Genomic DNA, 16,072 nt, shown 5'->3' with positions numbered 1-16,072 from the left:
AACGTGAAGAAATTGGATCAGAGATCGTTTCCCTCCCTAGCTACTCCATGGGAGGAACGACTTGCTAAAGAAGGCAGTGGAGAATATTCACCCCGGTACCTCATGTGTACGCAGGTTGATGGAGAATCTTTCATGTCGACCAAGCCCCAGTTTTTTGTGGAGCATTTAGAGGACAAGTTCGGGGAGGTGGAGGGCCTGTCCAAGATGCGGTCTGGATCGGTGTTGATAAAAACGGCATCCTCTGCCCAGTCACGGAGGTTGCTCAATTGTGACAAGTTGGGGGATGTTTCCGTTAGCATCACGCCGCATAAGAGTCTGAACATGGTCCAGGGTATTATATTCCACCGGGATCTTCTTCTGCAGTCCGACGATGAATTACGCGCCAACCTCGAACGACGAGGTGTTCACTTCGTCCGGCGCGTCCATCGGGGTCCGAGGGATAATCAGGTCGCCACCGGTGCCTTCATCTTGGCCTTTGAGGGTGATGTCTTACCCGAAAAGGTTAAGGTGATGGTTTATCGTTGTGATGTGAAACCATATATCCCTCCTCCGATGCGGTGTTTTAAATGCTGGAGGTTCGGGCACATGTCATTTCGCTGTACTTCCAGCATGACGTGTCGGGATTGCGGACGTCCTTCGCATCCCGATACTCCATGTGCCCCGCCTCCTATCTGTGTTAACTGCGGAGAACACCATTCCCCCTGCTCGCCGGACTGTCGGATATTGCAGAAAGAACGGAAGATAATGGAATATAAGACCTTGGACCGGCTGACCTACCCCGAGGCTAGACGGAAATATGAGAGGCTCCATCCTGTGGCAATGCCGTCGACCTACGCCGCTGCTGCAACGACGGTTCTCCCGTCATCACGAATCGGCCCTAAGATCGGTCAGCATCCACCGGCCCCCTTGCTTGTGGGGGGCACTTCACACCCTGTTGCTCCTGCTCCATCTTCTTCAGGAGCAACACCCTCCCAACCTTCGGGGACATCAGCTCCCCCTTCCCAGCCGGAGAAGCGTAAGACTTCTTCGGCTGCTCTCGCCAGGAAGGGATCCCTTGGGGACCTCCCTTCGCAAGTTCCGACCAGTGGCAAGGCGGACGCCCGCAAGTGGTTGAAACAACCGCCAGTCCCTGGTCGTCGGGCATCGCGGTCGTCGTCTGTCCCAGAGACTGACCCAGTGAAGCCCATGCAGCCTGAAGAGCCGAAGGCACAGCGTGATAAGCAGAAAAGGAAGAAAGTCCCCAAGACCAACGGTAATGCGGTGGCACCGATCCCGCCGCTCCCTACAAGCTCTGCCTCTGAGGACGAGGTGGAGATTCTGGCGTCCGCTGAGGACCTCGCTCTTGCCGGTCCCGCGGACGCAATGGATGGCATTTGCACGGATGCTCCATCGGAGGCAGCAGGTGCCCCAGTGGCGTAATCTGCCTTCCCAGTCCCGTCACGCCTTTCCCAGCCATGGACAACACCATCCTCCAGTGGAACTGCAGCGGTTTCTTCCACCATCTAGCTGAGCTCCGCCACCTTATCAGCCTTCACCCTTTCTTCTGCATTGCTCTCCAGGAAACTTGGTTTCCAGCAATGCGAACCCCCGCCCTCCGTGGCTATCGGGGTTATTATAAGAACCGAGCAGCTTATGAAAGGGTGTCTGGTGGCGTCTGCATATATGTCCTTCACACTCTGCACAGCGAGTCTGTCCCTCTCCAGACGCCTCTAGCGGCTGTCGCTGTACGCGTGTGGACGCCACAGGCTGTTACCGTCTGCAGTCTTTACATTCCACCGGATGGTGATGTCTCGCAGCATGTCCTGGCTGCACTGGTCGCCCAATTGCCGCCACCTTTCTTGCTATTGGGCGACTTCAACGCTCATAACCCTCTGTGGGGTGGGTCAGTGGCAACAGGTCGAGGCGCCATCGTTGAGCATTTATTGTCGCAGCTCGATCTCTCGCTGTTAAATGATGGTGCCTTCACACGCTTCAGTGTGGCGCATGGCACTTACTCCGCCATTGCCTTTCCATCTGTAGCCATAGCCTCTTACCGTCTGTCCAATGGAGTGTGCATGACGACCTGTGTGGTAGTGACCATTTTCCGATCTTTTTGTCACTACCACAGCGCCACTCTTCTGGGCGCCCTGGCAGATGGGCTATGAATAAGGCTGACTGGGACTTGTTCTCCTCCACTGCCGCTTTTGAGCCTCTCTCTACCGATGACATTGATGCGGTGGTTCAATCGGTCACCACCGGCATCGTTACTGCCGCCGAATCTGCCATTCCCCATTCCTGTGGGTCCCCTCGGCGGAAGGCTGTGCCTTGGTGGTCGCCTGAGATCGCTGAAGCGATTAAAGATCGCCGGCGGGCGCTCCAGCGTCACAAGCGACACCCCTCCCTCGACCACCTTATCGCCTTCAAACGGCTGCGTGCGCGGGCCCGCCTCCTTATCCGCCAAGGCAAGAAGGAGTGCTGGGAGCGGTATGTGTCTACAATTGGCCTCCATGTCTCTCCATCGCAGGTCTGGGCCAAGATTCGACGCGTCTACGGCTATCGGCCACCTGTCAGCGTCCCTGCGCTCTCACTGAATGGAGCAGTTTGTACTGACTCCGACGTCATTGCAAATCGCTTAGCAGAGCATTTTGCTTTGAGTTCCGCTTCTGCGAATTACCCCCAGGCCTTCCGCTCCATTAAAGAGCGGATGGAACGTCGGAGCCTTTCGTTTCGCACCAACCACCCAGAATCTTACAATGCTCCATTCAGTGAGTGGGAATTTCGCAGTGCCCTCGCTGCTTGCCCTGATACCGCTCCTGGGCCAGATGGCATCCACTGTCAAATGCTGAAACATCTTTCAGTGGACTGCCAGCGGCGCCTTCTCGATCTTTACAACCGTCTTTGGGTCGAGGGGGAGTTTCCGTCGCAATGGCGGGAAGGCATTGTCATCCCCGTTTTGAAACCTGGAAAGACCCCTCTGGAGGTGGACAGCTACCGTCCCATTAGCCTCACCAACGTTATGTGCAAGCTTCTCGAACGGATGGTGAGCCGGCGCTTGCATTGGGTACTGGCGTCTCGGGGCCTTCTGGCTCCGTCTCAGGGTGGGTTCCGTAAAGGCCGCTCCGCCACCGACAATCTGGTGAGCCTGGAGACTGCCGTCCGTACTGCCTTTGCCCGCCGTCAGCACCTGGTCGCTGTCTTTTTCGACATGCGGAAGGCGTACGATACGACATGGCGTCATCACATTCTTTCTACGCTTCATGGATGGGGTCTTCGGGGTCCTCTGCCGATTTTTATCCGCAATTTTCTGTTGTGTCGTACCTTCCGCGTGCAAGTCGCGGCCTCGTATAGTTCCTCCCACGTCCAGGAGAACGGTGTGCCACAGGGCTCTGTTTTAAGTGTCTGTCTGTTTTTAATAGCCATTAACGGGCTTGCTGCGGCCGTGGGAAATTCTGTCTCCGCTTCCCTGTATGCTGACGACTTCTGCCTTTATTACAGCTCTACTGGCATTGCAGCTGTTGAACGTCAGCTACAGGGCGCTATCCGTAAGGCGCAGTCTTGGGCTGTAGCGCATGGCTTTCAGTTTTCGGCAGCCAAGACCTGCGTTATGCATTTCTGCCGGCGCCGAACAGTCCATCCTGAGCCGCGGCTTTATCTTGCCGACGAACTCCTTGCTGTGGTGGAGACCCACAGGTTTTTGGGGGTGGTTTTCGATGCCCGGTTGACTTGGCTGCCTCACATCCGGCAGCTCAACCAGACGTGTTGGCGGCATCTCAATGCACTCCGGTGTTTGAGCCACACCCGCTGGGGAGCCGACCGCTCTACCCTGCTACGGCTCTACCAGGCGTTAATTCAGTCCCGTCTGGATTATGGGTGCCTGGCATATGGCTCAGCCTCCCCGTCTGCGTTGCGGGTGCTGGACCCAATTCTCCACAGCGGGATACGCCTTGCCACTGGTGCTTTCCGCACCAGCCCTGTGGACAGCTTACTCGTGGAGGCAGGTGTCCCTCCCCTGCGGTTCCGACGCCAACGTTTGCTGGCCGCTTATGCTGCCCATGTTCTCAGCTCGCCCGGGCATCCAAATTATCGTCTCCTGTTCCCGCGATCGGTCGTCCATCTGCCAGATGGTCGGCCCCGGTCTGGTTGTACAATAGCGGTCCGCGTCAAGGAGCTTCTCTCTGGGCTTCAGGTTTTCACTGTTCCACCTACTTTCCGGGCTACTTTGCATACACCCCCATGGTGTGTTCGTCGCCCTTGCCTTCGGCTGGACCTGGCACAGGGCCCGAAGGACTCAGTCCCTCCAGAGGCCTTCCGCCGCCGCTTTTATTCTATCCTGGCCACGTATCAGGGCTCTGGTGTTGTCTACACTGACGGTTCGATGGTTGCTGGTCGTGTCGGGTATGCGCTCACTCTAGGGGACCGTTCCGAACAACGTTCCTTGCAGGATGGCTGCAGCGTTTACACTGCTGAATTGGTCGCCATCTTTCGTGCCCTAGAGTATATCCGCTCCTGCTCAGGTGAGTCCTTCGTTATCTGTAGCGATTCCCTGAGCGGTTTACGAGCTCTCGACCAGTGTTTCCCTCGTTCTCGTCTGGTGATGGCTATCCACGAGTCTCTGCATACTCTTGCCTGTTGCGGCCGCTCTGTGGTCTTTGTGTGGACCCCCGGTCATGTCGGTATCCCGGGTAACGAACATGTTGACCGCCTGGCGAAAGAGGCCACCAGCAAGCCATCTCTGGACCTTGGCCTCCCAGAGACTGATTTGCGGGCAGTCTTCCGCCGCAAAATCTTGGCGCTATGGGACGAGGAATGGCGCGAACTGCCATTGTCCAATAAACTCCGTGCTGTCAAGGAGACGACGGCTGTGTGGCGGTCATCCCTTCGAGCCACTCGCAGGGAATCGGTAGTTCTTTGCCGGCTCCGCATTGACCACTCCCGGCTGACACACAGTTATTTACTGCGCCGGGAGGACCCTCCTGTATGTCGCTGCGGGGCGGCTTTGACAGTGGCCCACATTCTGTTGGCCTGCCCCCTTTTAGCTGTGGTCAGGCAGACATTTGCGCTGCCTGATACGCTCCCTGCCCTCTTAACAGACGACTCCACTATGGCTGACTTAGTTTTACGTTTTATTCGGGCAGGGGGATTTTATCATTTAATCTGAGTGTTTCTGTTTTATTTTTGTTTTGTGTCGACTCTGGCCTTTGGCCTACGATTTTACACTGATTTTTTAATGTGTTTCCAAGTGGTTGGCTTTTCCTTTTTTTATTTGTATGGTCGGCCAACCACCGTTTATCTCTATGTGGTTTTCGTTCGTTTCGTTTTGTCTTGTCTTTGTCTCAGTCTCTCCTGTTCTGTATCGTCTGTGATCTCTTCTGTTCCTCGTTTTTGTTCTCTGTGGGTGTTCTATGTCTTTGGAAAAAGGGACCGATGACCATGGCAGTCTGGTCCCTTTAATCCCCCAAACCAACCAACCAACCAACCAAGATGCGCTCTGGTTCTGTGCTCATCAAAATGGCATCCTCTGCCCAGTCACGGAGGTTGCTCAATTGTGACAAGTTGGGGGATGTTTCCGTTAGCATCACGCCGCATAAGAGTCTCAACATGGTCCAGGGTATTATATTCCACAGGGATCTTCTTCTGCAGTCCGACGATGAATTACGCGCCAACCTCGAACGACGAGGTGTTCACTTCGTCCGGCGCGTCCATCGGGGTCCGAGGGATAATCAGGTAGCCACCGGTGCCTTCATCTTGGCCTTTGAGGGTGATGTCTTACCCGAAAAGGTTAAGGTGATGGTTTACCGTTGTGATGTGAAACCATATATCCCTCCTCCGATGCGGTGTTTTAAATGCTGGAAGTTCGGGCACATGTCATCTCGCTGTAGTTCCAGCATCACGTGTCGGGATTGCGGACGTCCTTCGCATCCTGATACTCCGTGTGCTCCGCCTCCCATTTGTGTTAACTGTGGAGAACACCATTCCCCCTGCTCACCGGACTGTCGGATCTTCCAGAAGGAAAGGAAGATAATGGAATATAAGACCCTGGACCGCCTGACCTACACCGAGGCAAGGTGGAAATATGAGCGGCTACATCCCGTGCCCATGACATCCACCTATGCCGCTGCTGCACAAGCAGTCCGATCCTCTCCCGTGTCGTCACGTACTGCTGCCTCTCAGCTATGTCTCAATGCACCGGCCCCCTTGGTTGTGGGGGGCACTTCGCCCACTGTTGCTCCATCTACTCCAGGAGCAACACCACCCCAACCATTGGGGACCTTCGTCCCCCCTTCCCAGCTGGAGAAGCGTAGGGCTTCTTCGGCCACTCCAGCCAGGAAGGGGTCCCCTGGGGCCCTCCCTTCCCAGGCTTTGCCCAGTGTCAAAGCGGACCCACGAAAAGTTTTGAAACAACAACCGGTCGCTGGTCATAGGGCTTCACGGTCGTCATCCGTCCCTGAGACTGACCCAGTGGGGCCCTCCCAGCCAGACCCTCCCAAGGCACAGCGTGCGAAGCTGTTAAAGAAAAAGGCTCCCAAGCAACCTGACATTGCGGTGGCACCTGTCCCACCGCCACCCTCAAACTCTGCGTCTGAGGACGAGGTGGAGATCCTGGCGTCCGCTGAGGACCTCGATCTCGCCAGTCCCTCCGGCGCCATGGAAAGCACTGGCGCAGGTGCTCACTTGGAGGCAGCAGGTGACCCAGCGGCGTAATCTGCCTTCCCAGTCACATCACGCCTTTCCCAGCCATGGACAACACCATCCTCCAGTGGAACTGCAGCGGTTTCTTCCACCATCTAGCTGAGCTCCAACAACTTATCAGCCTTCACCCTTTCTTCTGCATTGCTCTCCAGGAAACTTGGTTTCCAGCAATGCGAACCCCCGCCCTCCGTGGCTATCGGGGTTATTATAAGAACCGAGCAGCTTATGAAAGGGTGTCTGGTGGCGTCTGCATATATGTTCTTCACACTCTGCACAGCGAGTCTGTCCCTCTCCAGACGCCTCTAGAGGCTGTCCCTGTACGGGTGTGGACGCCACAGGCTGTTACCGTCTGCAGTCTTTACATTCCCCCAGATGGTGATGTCTCGCAGCATGTCCTGGCTGCACTGGTCGCCCAATTGCCGCCACCTTTCTTGCTCTTGGGCGACTTCAACGCTCATAACCCTCTGTGGGGTGGGTCAGTGGCCACAGGTCGAGGCGCCATCGTTGAGCATTTATTGTCGCAGCTCGATCTCTCGCTGTTAAATGATGGTGCCTTCACACACTTCAGTGTGGCGCATGGCACCTACTCCGCCATTGACCTCTCAATCTGTAGCCATAGCCTCTTACCGTCTGTCCAATGGAGTGTGCATGACGACCTGTGTGGTAGTGACCATTTTCCGATCTTTTTGTCACTACCACAGCGCCACTCTTCTGGGCGCCCTAGCAGATGGGCTATGAATAAGGCTGACTGGGACTTGTTCTCCTCCACTGCCGCTTTTGAGCCTCTCTCTACCGATGACATTGATGCGGTGGTTCAATCGGTCACCACCGGCATCGTTACTGCCGCCGAATCTGCCATTCCCCATTCCTGTGGGTCCCCTCGGCGGAAGGCTGTGCCTTGGTGGTCGCCTGAGATCGCTGAAGCGATTAAAGATCGCCGGCGGGCGCTCCAGCGTCACAAGCGACACCCCTCCCTCGACCACCTTATCGCCTTCAAACGGCTGCGTGCGCGGGCCCGCCTCCTTATCCGCCAAGGCAAGAAGGAGTGCTGGGAGCGGTATGTGTCCACCATTGGCCTCCATGTCACTCCCTCGCAGGTCTGGGCCAAGATTCGACGCGTCTACGGCTATCGGCCACCTGCCAGCGTCCCTGCGCTCTCGCTGAATGGAGCAGTTTGTACTGACTCCGACGTCATTGCCAATCGCTTAGCAGAGCATTTTGCTATGAGTTCCGCTTCTGCAAATTACCCCCAGGCCTTCCGCTCCATTAAAGAGCGGAAGGAACGTCGGAGCCTTTCGTTTCGCACCAACCACCCAGAATCTTACAATGCTCCATTTAGTGAGTGGGAATTTCGCAGTGCCCTCGCTGCTTGCCCTGATACCGCTCCTGGGCCAGATGGCATCCACTGTCAGATGCTGAAACACCTTTCAGTGGACTGCCAGCGGCGCCTTCTCGATCTTTACAACCGTCTTTGGGTCGAGGGGGAGTTTCCGTCGCAATGGCGGGAAGGCATTGTCATCCCCGTTTTGAAACCTGGAAAGAACCCTCTGGAGGTGGACAGCTACCGTCCCATTAGCCTCACCAACGTTCTTTGCAAGTTGCTTGAACGGATGGTGAGCCGGCGCTTGCATTGGGTACTGGAGTCTCGGGGCCTTCTGGCTCCATCTCAGGGTGGGTTCCGTAAAGGCCGCTCCGCCGCAGACAATCTGGTGAGCCTGGAGTCGGCCATCCGTACTGCCTTTTCCCGCCGTCAGCACCTGGTCGCTGTCTTTTTCGACATGCGGAAGGCGTACAATACGACGTGGCGTCATCACATTCTTTCTACGCTCCATGGATGGGGTCTTCGGGGTCCTCTGCCGATTTTTATCCGCAATTTTCTGTCGTGTCGTACCTTCCGCTTGCGAGTCGCGGCCTCGTATAGTTCCTCCCACGTCCAGGAGAACGGTGTGCCACAGGGCTCTGTTTTAAGTGTCCATCTGTTTTTAATAGCCATTAACGGGCTTGCTGCGGCCGTGGGAAATTCTGTCTCCGCTTCCCTGTATGCTGACGACTTCTGCCTTTATTACAGCTCTACTGGCATTGCAGCTGTTGAACGTCAGCTACAGGGCGCTATCCGTAGGGCGCAGTCTTGGGCTGTAGCGCATGGGTTTCAGTTTTCGGCAGCCAAGACCTGCGTTATGCATTACTGCCGGTGCCGAACAGTCCATCCTGAGCCGCGGCTTTATCTTGCCGACGAACTCCTTGCTGTGGTGGAGACCCACAGGTTTTTGGGGGTGGTTTTCGATGCCCGGTTGACTTGGCTGCCTCATATCCGGCAGCTGAAACAGACGTGTTGGCGGCATCTAAACGCTCTGAGATGCTTGAGCAACAACCACTGGGGCGCCGACCGCTCTACACTGTTGCGGCTCTACCAGGCGTTAATCCAGTCCCTTCTGGATTATGGGAGCCTGGCTTATGGCTCAGCATCCCCATCTGCGTTACGGGTGCTGGACCCGATTCTCCACAGCGGGATACGCCTTGCCACTGGTGCTTTCCGCACCAGCCCTGTGGACAGCGTACTAGTGGAGGCAGGTGTACCTCCACTGCGGTTCCGACGCCAACGTTTGCTGGCCGCTTATGCTGCCCATGTTCTAAGCTCGCCCGGGCATCCAAACTATCGTCTCCTGTTCCCGCGGTCGGTCGTCTGTATGCCAGAACGTCGGCCCCGGTCTGGTTGTACAATAGCGGTCCGCGTCAAGGAGCTTCTCTCTGGGCTCCAGGGTTTCACTGTTCCACCTCCTTTCCGGGCTACTTTGCATACACCCCCATGGTGTGTTCGTCGCCCTAGCCTTCGGCTCGACTTGGCACAGGGCCCTAAGGACTCAGTCCCTCAAGAGGCCTTCCGCCGCCGCTTTTATTCCATCCTAACCACGTATCAGGGCTCTGGTGTTGTTTACACTGACGGTTCGATGGTTGCTGGTCGTGTCGGATATGCGCTCACTCTAGGGGACCTTTCCGAACAACGTTCCTTGCCGGATGGCTGCAGCGTTTACACTGCTGAACTGGTCGCCATCTTTCGTGCCCTAGAGTATATCCGCTCCTGCTCAGGTGAGTCCTTCGTTATCTGTAGCGATTCCCTGAGCGGTTTACGAGCTCTCGACCAGTGTTTCCCCCGTTCTCGTTTGGTGATGGCTATCCACGAGTCTCTGCATACTCTCGCCTGTTGCGGCCGCTCTGTGGTCTTTGTGTGGACCCCCGGTCATGTCGGTATCCGGGGTAACGAACATGTTGACCGCCTGGCGAAAGAGGCCACCAGTAAGCCATCTCTGGACGTTGGCCTCCCAGAGACTGATTTGCGGGCAGTCTTCCGCCGCAAAATCTTGGCGCTATGGGACGATGAATGGCGTGAACTGACACTGCGCCATAAACTCCATGCTGTCAAGGAGACGACGGCTGTGTGGCGGTCATCCCTGCGAGCCACTCGCAGGGACTCAGTAATTCTTTGCCGGCTCCGCATTGGCCACTCCCGGCTGACACACAGTTATTTACTGCGCCGGGAGGACCCTCCTCTATGTCGCTGTGGGGCAGCTTTGACAGTGGCCCACATTTTGCTGGCCTGCCCCCTTTTAGCAGTGGTCAGGCAGACATTTGCGCTGCCTGCTACGCTCCCTGCCCTTTTAACAGACGACTCCACTATGGCTGACTTAGTTTTACGTTTTATTTGGGCAGGGGGATTTTATCATTTACTCTGAGTGTTTCTGTTTTATTTTATTGTTTTGTGTTGACTCTGGCCTTTGGCCTATGATTTTCCACTGGTTTTTTAATGTGTTTCTAAGTGGTTGGCTTTTCCTTATTTATTTCTATGGTCGGCCAACCACCGTCACTTTCTGTGTGGTTTTAGTTCGTTTTGTCTTGTCCTTGTCTCCGTTTCTCTTGTTCTGTATCGTCTGTGATCTCTTCTGTTCCTTGTTTTTATTCTCTGTGGGTGTTCTTTGTCTTTGGAAGAAGGGACCGATGACCGTTGCAGTCTGGTCCCTTTAATCCCTCCAAACCAACCAACCAACCAACCAGCCAGCTGGCTGCGGCGTTTTTACTGCTGAGCTGGTCGCCACCTTTCGTGCCCTAGAGCATATCCGCTCCTGCTCAGGTGAGTCCTCCGTTATCTGTAGCAGATTACGAGCTATCGACCAGTGTTTCCCTTGTTCTCGTCTGTTGATGGCTATCCAGGAGTCCCTGCATACTGTTGCCCATTGCGGCCGTCTGTTGTCTTTGTGTGGACTCCAGGCCATGTTGTCATACTCGGCAATGAAAATGTTGACCGCCTGGCGAAAGAGGCCACTAGTAAACTCTCTCTGGACGTTGGCCCCCCAGAGACTGATTTGCAATCAGTCTTGCACCTCAAAGTTTTCGCACTAGGGGACGCTGAATGGCGCGGTCTGACCACCCCTAACAAACTCCGAGCCATCAATGAGACGACGACTGTGTGGCGCTCCTCCTTGCGAGACTCTAGCAAGGACTCTGTCGTCCTCTGCCGACTGCGCATTGGGCACACACGGATGATGCACAGCCACTTATTGCGCCCTGAGTTCCCCCCTCTACGTCGCTGCAGCTCGGCATTGACAGTGGTCCACATTTTGTTTTACTGTCCACTTTTAGCTGTGCTCAGGCAGACGTTTGAACTGCCTGATACGCTCCCTGCCCATTTACCTGATGACTCTGCTATGACAGGTTTAGTTTTGCGTTTTATTTGGGTAGGGGTTTTTATCATTTAATCTGAGTGTTTTTATGTCCTTTTTGTTTTGATTCTGGCCTTCGGCCTACGATTTTAGACTGAGTTTTTAATGAGTTCTCGTTGGTTGGCTTTTCGTTTTTTTTTTCTCTCTAGTCGCCAACCACCATCACACTCTGTGTGATTTTAATTCGTTTTGTGCTGTATCTGTATAAGTCATTCTTGTCTTGTGTCGTCTGTCGTCCTTTCCATTGTCGTTTATATTCTGTGTGTGTGTTTTAGTTTTGGAACAAGGGACCGATGACCGTTGCAGTCTGGTCTCTCTAATCCCACAAACCAACCAACCAACCAAAATGAAACAGCCAATCAGTATGTACCTCAGAGTCGGCTATTACGTTTTCTGTACACAACTTGGCACGACCAGTGTTTGATATTTGTATCCCACTTAGTGCAAGGCACAATGAGCACTGAAATGAAGTGTTCCAATGTTATTTCTTCGGCATTTTTGTCTATACTATTGTTCTACAACAGTACAAATCCCACGTGGCTAAAATAATATCCTAAGCAGGCAAGGCAGTAATGTTTGACAGTTCGTCTTAGGCGAACTTCATGCGATGGACCGCTTACAAATTAAGACTTCTGGTTTTTCTTTTTCTTCCGTTCTTCTCAGTACTTCTTCATTTTCTCGCCAACTGCTCGTCTCTGTTCATCTGTTCACACTCTCTTGGGACGAGGTTATGGCTCATCTTCTTCATAGTTTGCGTTTTTATCAGTAGCCTGAAGTGATTCCTGTCACGTATTATTTCATCAGTAACACCTATTTTATTGGCAACTTTATTGCTTCTATCCATCCTACAGTATTTTCAGCTTACTAACGTAATTAAAAATTTTCTTTGTAATTTGTGTTTCTTCCACGCTTTTTAAATGCCTATAAAATTTTAGCCATCTCTTCCTCTTTGTATCTATGATCTTTTCTGTATTTTTTATGTCTTCATGTCTCCTTTTAAGCCACCTATTTTCCTTCTTATCCTCAGGACCTAGAATTTTTCTTAGTATTTTTCTTTCTCTTTTTTTCTAGTTCTCTTAATTCGCCTTTCTTATTCAGTGGTAGGCACTCTGATCGTACTTTGCTTGTATCCTAATAACGGAATTTTAATGTCTAATCTTCGCTTGTTTGAATATTGATTTTTTATTGTAGTAGTTTTGTGTTAATCTATATATACACATTCTAACTTTTTTATTCTTTCTTTATGTGTTGTGTTATCCAGTCCATTGGCTTGGACCCACTCCCCCAGGTACTTGAATCTATCAATTCTTTTAATTTTTCCATACTTTTCTTTCATAAACTTCTCTGTATTATGTTTGGTATTCTATATACTCGGTTTTTTCATAGGATATTTTTGGCCCAGTCTTTTCAGCAATCTCGTGTAATAGATGAAGCATAACTGTAGCGTCTGTTCGGTTTCCAGTTGTCAATGGCATATCATCCTAAAAGGCTAAACATTTCACTTCCGATTTGTTTTTTCCTTGGCCCATACTTATACCCTTTGTGCCTCTGTTTTTTAATGTTCTTTCCCATGTTTTTACTACTTTATCCAAAACCAAGTTAAAGAGAATTGGGGACGGTCTATCTCCTTTTTGAACTCCTGTTTTGATTTTGAATAGCCCAGAAATTTCGCCTCGAAACGTAATCCTCGTTATTGTATATGTGAGCGTTTGTTCAACAAGTCTTCTGGTGTTTTCGTCTATCCCTGGTTCATAAAGTATCTGGAATAGTGTTTGTCTGTCAACTGAGTCGTAGGCCTTCTTGAAGTCTACCGAAAGTAACTACTGTCTTTTTATTTTGTATAGCTCTAACTCTCATTGTAAAAAAAATTAAGAATCTGTTCCGCACATGATCTACCTTTTATAAATCCTGCTTGATAATATGCTATATTAGGTCCAGCTTGTTCCTCTATTCTGAAGCGCCAAAGAAACTGGTGTAGGAATACGTAAACAGGCAAAACAAGGCGCTGTGGTCGGCAGCTCCTATATGTGCCTGGCGCTGTTGTTATATCGATTACTGCAGCTACAATGGTAGGTTATGAAGATTTAAGTGAGTTTGAAGATGGTGTTATAGTTTAAGCACGAACGATGGGACACAGCATCTCCAAGGTGGTGATGTGTTAGGGATTTTCGCATACGACCATTTCACGAGTATACCGTGAATATCAGAAATCCGGTAAAACATCAAGTTTCCGACATCTCTGCGGCCTCCAAAAGATCTTGCAAGAACGGGACGAACGACGGCTAAACGAAATCGTTCAGCGTGACATAAGTGCAACCCTCTGGCAGATTGCTGCAGATTTCAATGCTGGGCCATCAACAAGTGTCACTGTGCGAACTATTCAACGAAACATCATCGATATGGGCTTTTGGAACCGAAGGCCCACTCGTGTACCCTTGATGCCCCTCACCTGGTCCCGTCATCACCTGAATTGGACTGTTGATGACTGGAAACATATGGCCTGATCGGACGAGACGCGTTTCAAGGTGTATAGAGTGGATGAATGTGTACGGATATGGAAAGAGCCTCATGAAACCATGGACTCTGAATTTCAGCAGAGGACTGTTCAAGCTGGCGGAGAATCTGTAATGGTGTGGGGCGTGTGCAGTGGGAGTGATATGGGACCCACAGATATGTCTAGATACAAATATGGCAGGTGCTACGTGGGTAAGAATTTTGTCTGATCACCTGCATCCATTCATGTCCATTTTGCATTCCGACGGACTTGGGCAATTCCAACAGGACAATGCGACACCCCATGCGTCCAGAAGTGCTACAGAGTGGCTCCAGGAACAATCTTCTGAGTTTAAACACTTCCGCTGGCCTCCAAACTCCCTAGACATGAACATTATTGAGCATATCTGGGATGCCTTACAACGTGCTGTTCAGAAGAGATCTTCACCCCCTCGTACTCTTACGGATGTATGGACAGCCCTGCAGGATTCATCGTATCATTCCCTCCAGCACCCTATCAGACACTAGCTGAGTCCATATCACGTCGTGCTGTGACACGTCTGCAAGCTCGCGGGGGCCCTACACGATATTGGACAGGTGTATCAGTTTCTACGTATAGCATGATAATCCACCGACGTTATATTAATTGGCACTTCAGCTCCAGAAAGTACACAAAAAATGATGTGGTATGGAGAGATATTTAATGCAGTGTATCACTTAAAATGTATTTTTTGTAGTAAGCAATTGTAAGTACAGGAGGCACAAAACACGATACCTTAGCTTTCCAAAAAGTTAGATAAAAATATCGGCTACTCACCTTGTCTCCATCAAACACAATAATGGACAGGGCTCCGCACGAAAGAAGCTGCAGTCTCCGATATAAATTCGTCGTTTGACCCAAAATAAAGTATCACTTTAACGAAAGCATTATATATCAAAATATGTAAAGATTTAATCTATAACGGTACAAAACGTATGTTGCTTGCTTATTGGCACTACCATTGTAGTTTCAAGTTAAGGCATGCTTGACGATGATGTAGAACGATATCTGTACGCCATTCGGTGAAAGTCATAATGAACCCCCACTTATCATTATTTACATCTCCAAACTGCCTGTATTGTTATTGTAAAGTAGTAGAAAAACAAATAGGGCTCGCTCGTTGGTACTACTATTGTGACCCATATGTTAAGGTGCGTTTGTTGACGACTATAGGTCAGCATTCGCAAACCACTTGGTGCAAGCCACGATAGACACTCACATTAGATTTTACACAGTTTTTGCCACATCTATAATGTCGACTCTGTTTTCACAGCTGATATAACTTACAGATTAAGGTAAACTTGGAATGACTGTCACACACATAACAGTTCGACGAAGTTACATATTCAGCATTAGTTTTAACAACACAGCAGCGTAAGACAGCCATCTTTAATTTTACCTTAACCTGTAGGTTAAGTCAGTATTGCCAGTAACCAAGCATTGTGTGTTTCACACTGTTATAGAACTGTAATACAGACAATTTACACGATGAAATAACATTGTGATAGTTAATCTCAGAGGTCATTGTGCTTTGCACTAAGTACTGTGGAAATAGAGAAGTTGTCTCTAAGTGGGGTTCAGAGAACTAGATGGCCGAATTTGGGATACATCCAAATCGTTATGTCGTATTGGCCGGTAAAATACTGGGAAGTTATTGGAAAATGTAGTGTGTGTGTGTGTGTGCGTGTGTGTGTGTGTGTGTGTGTGTGTGTGTGTGTGTGTTGGATTACTGAGAATGTTGACTACATGGGGCCTCTGGGATACATAGTGATTGGCTGTTTTTCTTTAACGGCTGATAAATCACTGATTACGATTGGCAGGTCTAAATATTATACGAGTGTGTTGGCTTAGAAACCCTCTGATCGTCCTGATTTCAAGAAATACGCGTCGTCTAAGAAGGAATCATGTGTGTTTTACACTGTTACAGAACACTTCTTTGTGTATTTTGTTAAATAATACAAACAACTTTTGGTTTCTTCATAGAGTTATTTAACTTTGCTACAAAGATCAAGCTACGATCAGGTCTTGCCGCCACGTTGGAGGTACAAAGAACAAGACACTAGGGAACATACGGGCTGACTGTACCACTTTAATGACCGATAAAATACCGCGCTGCGATTTGTAGGTTAGACCTGTGTATTTTGTCTGATTGGCC

The sequence above is a fragment of the Schistocerca americana genome, chromosome 1 (assembly GCF_021461395.2).
Source record: "Schistocerca americana isolate TAMUIC-IGC-003095 chromosome 1, iqSchAmer2.1, whole genome shotgun sequence".
Taxonomy (NCBI): domain Eukaryota; kingdom Metazoa; phylum Arthropoda; class Insecta; order Orthoptera; family Acrididae; genus Schistocerca; species Schistocerca americana.
This window is presented reverse-complemented; position numbering follows the sequence as displayed.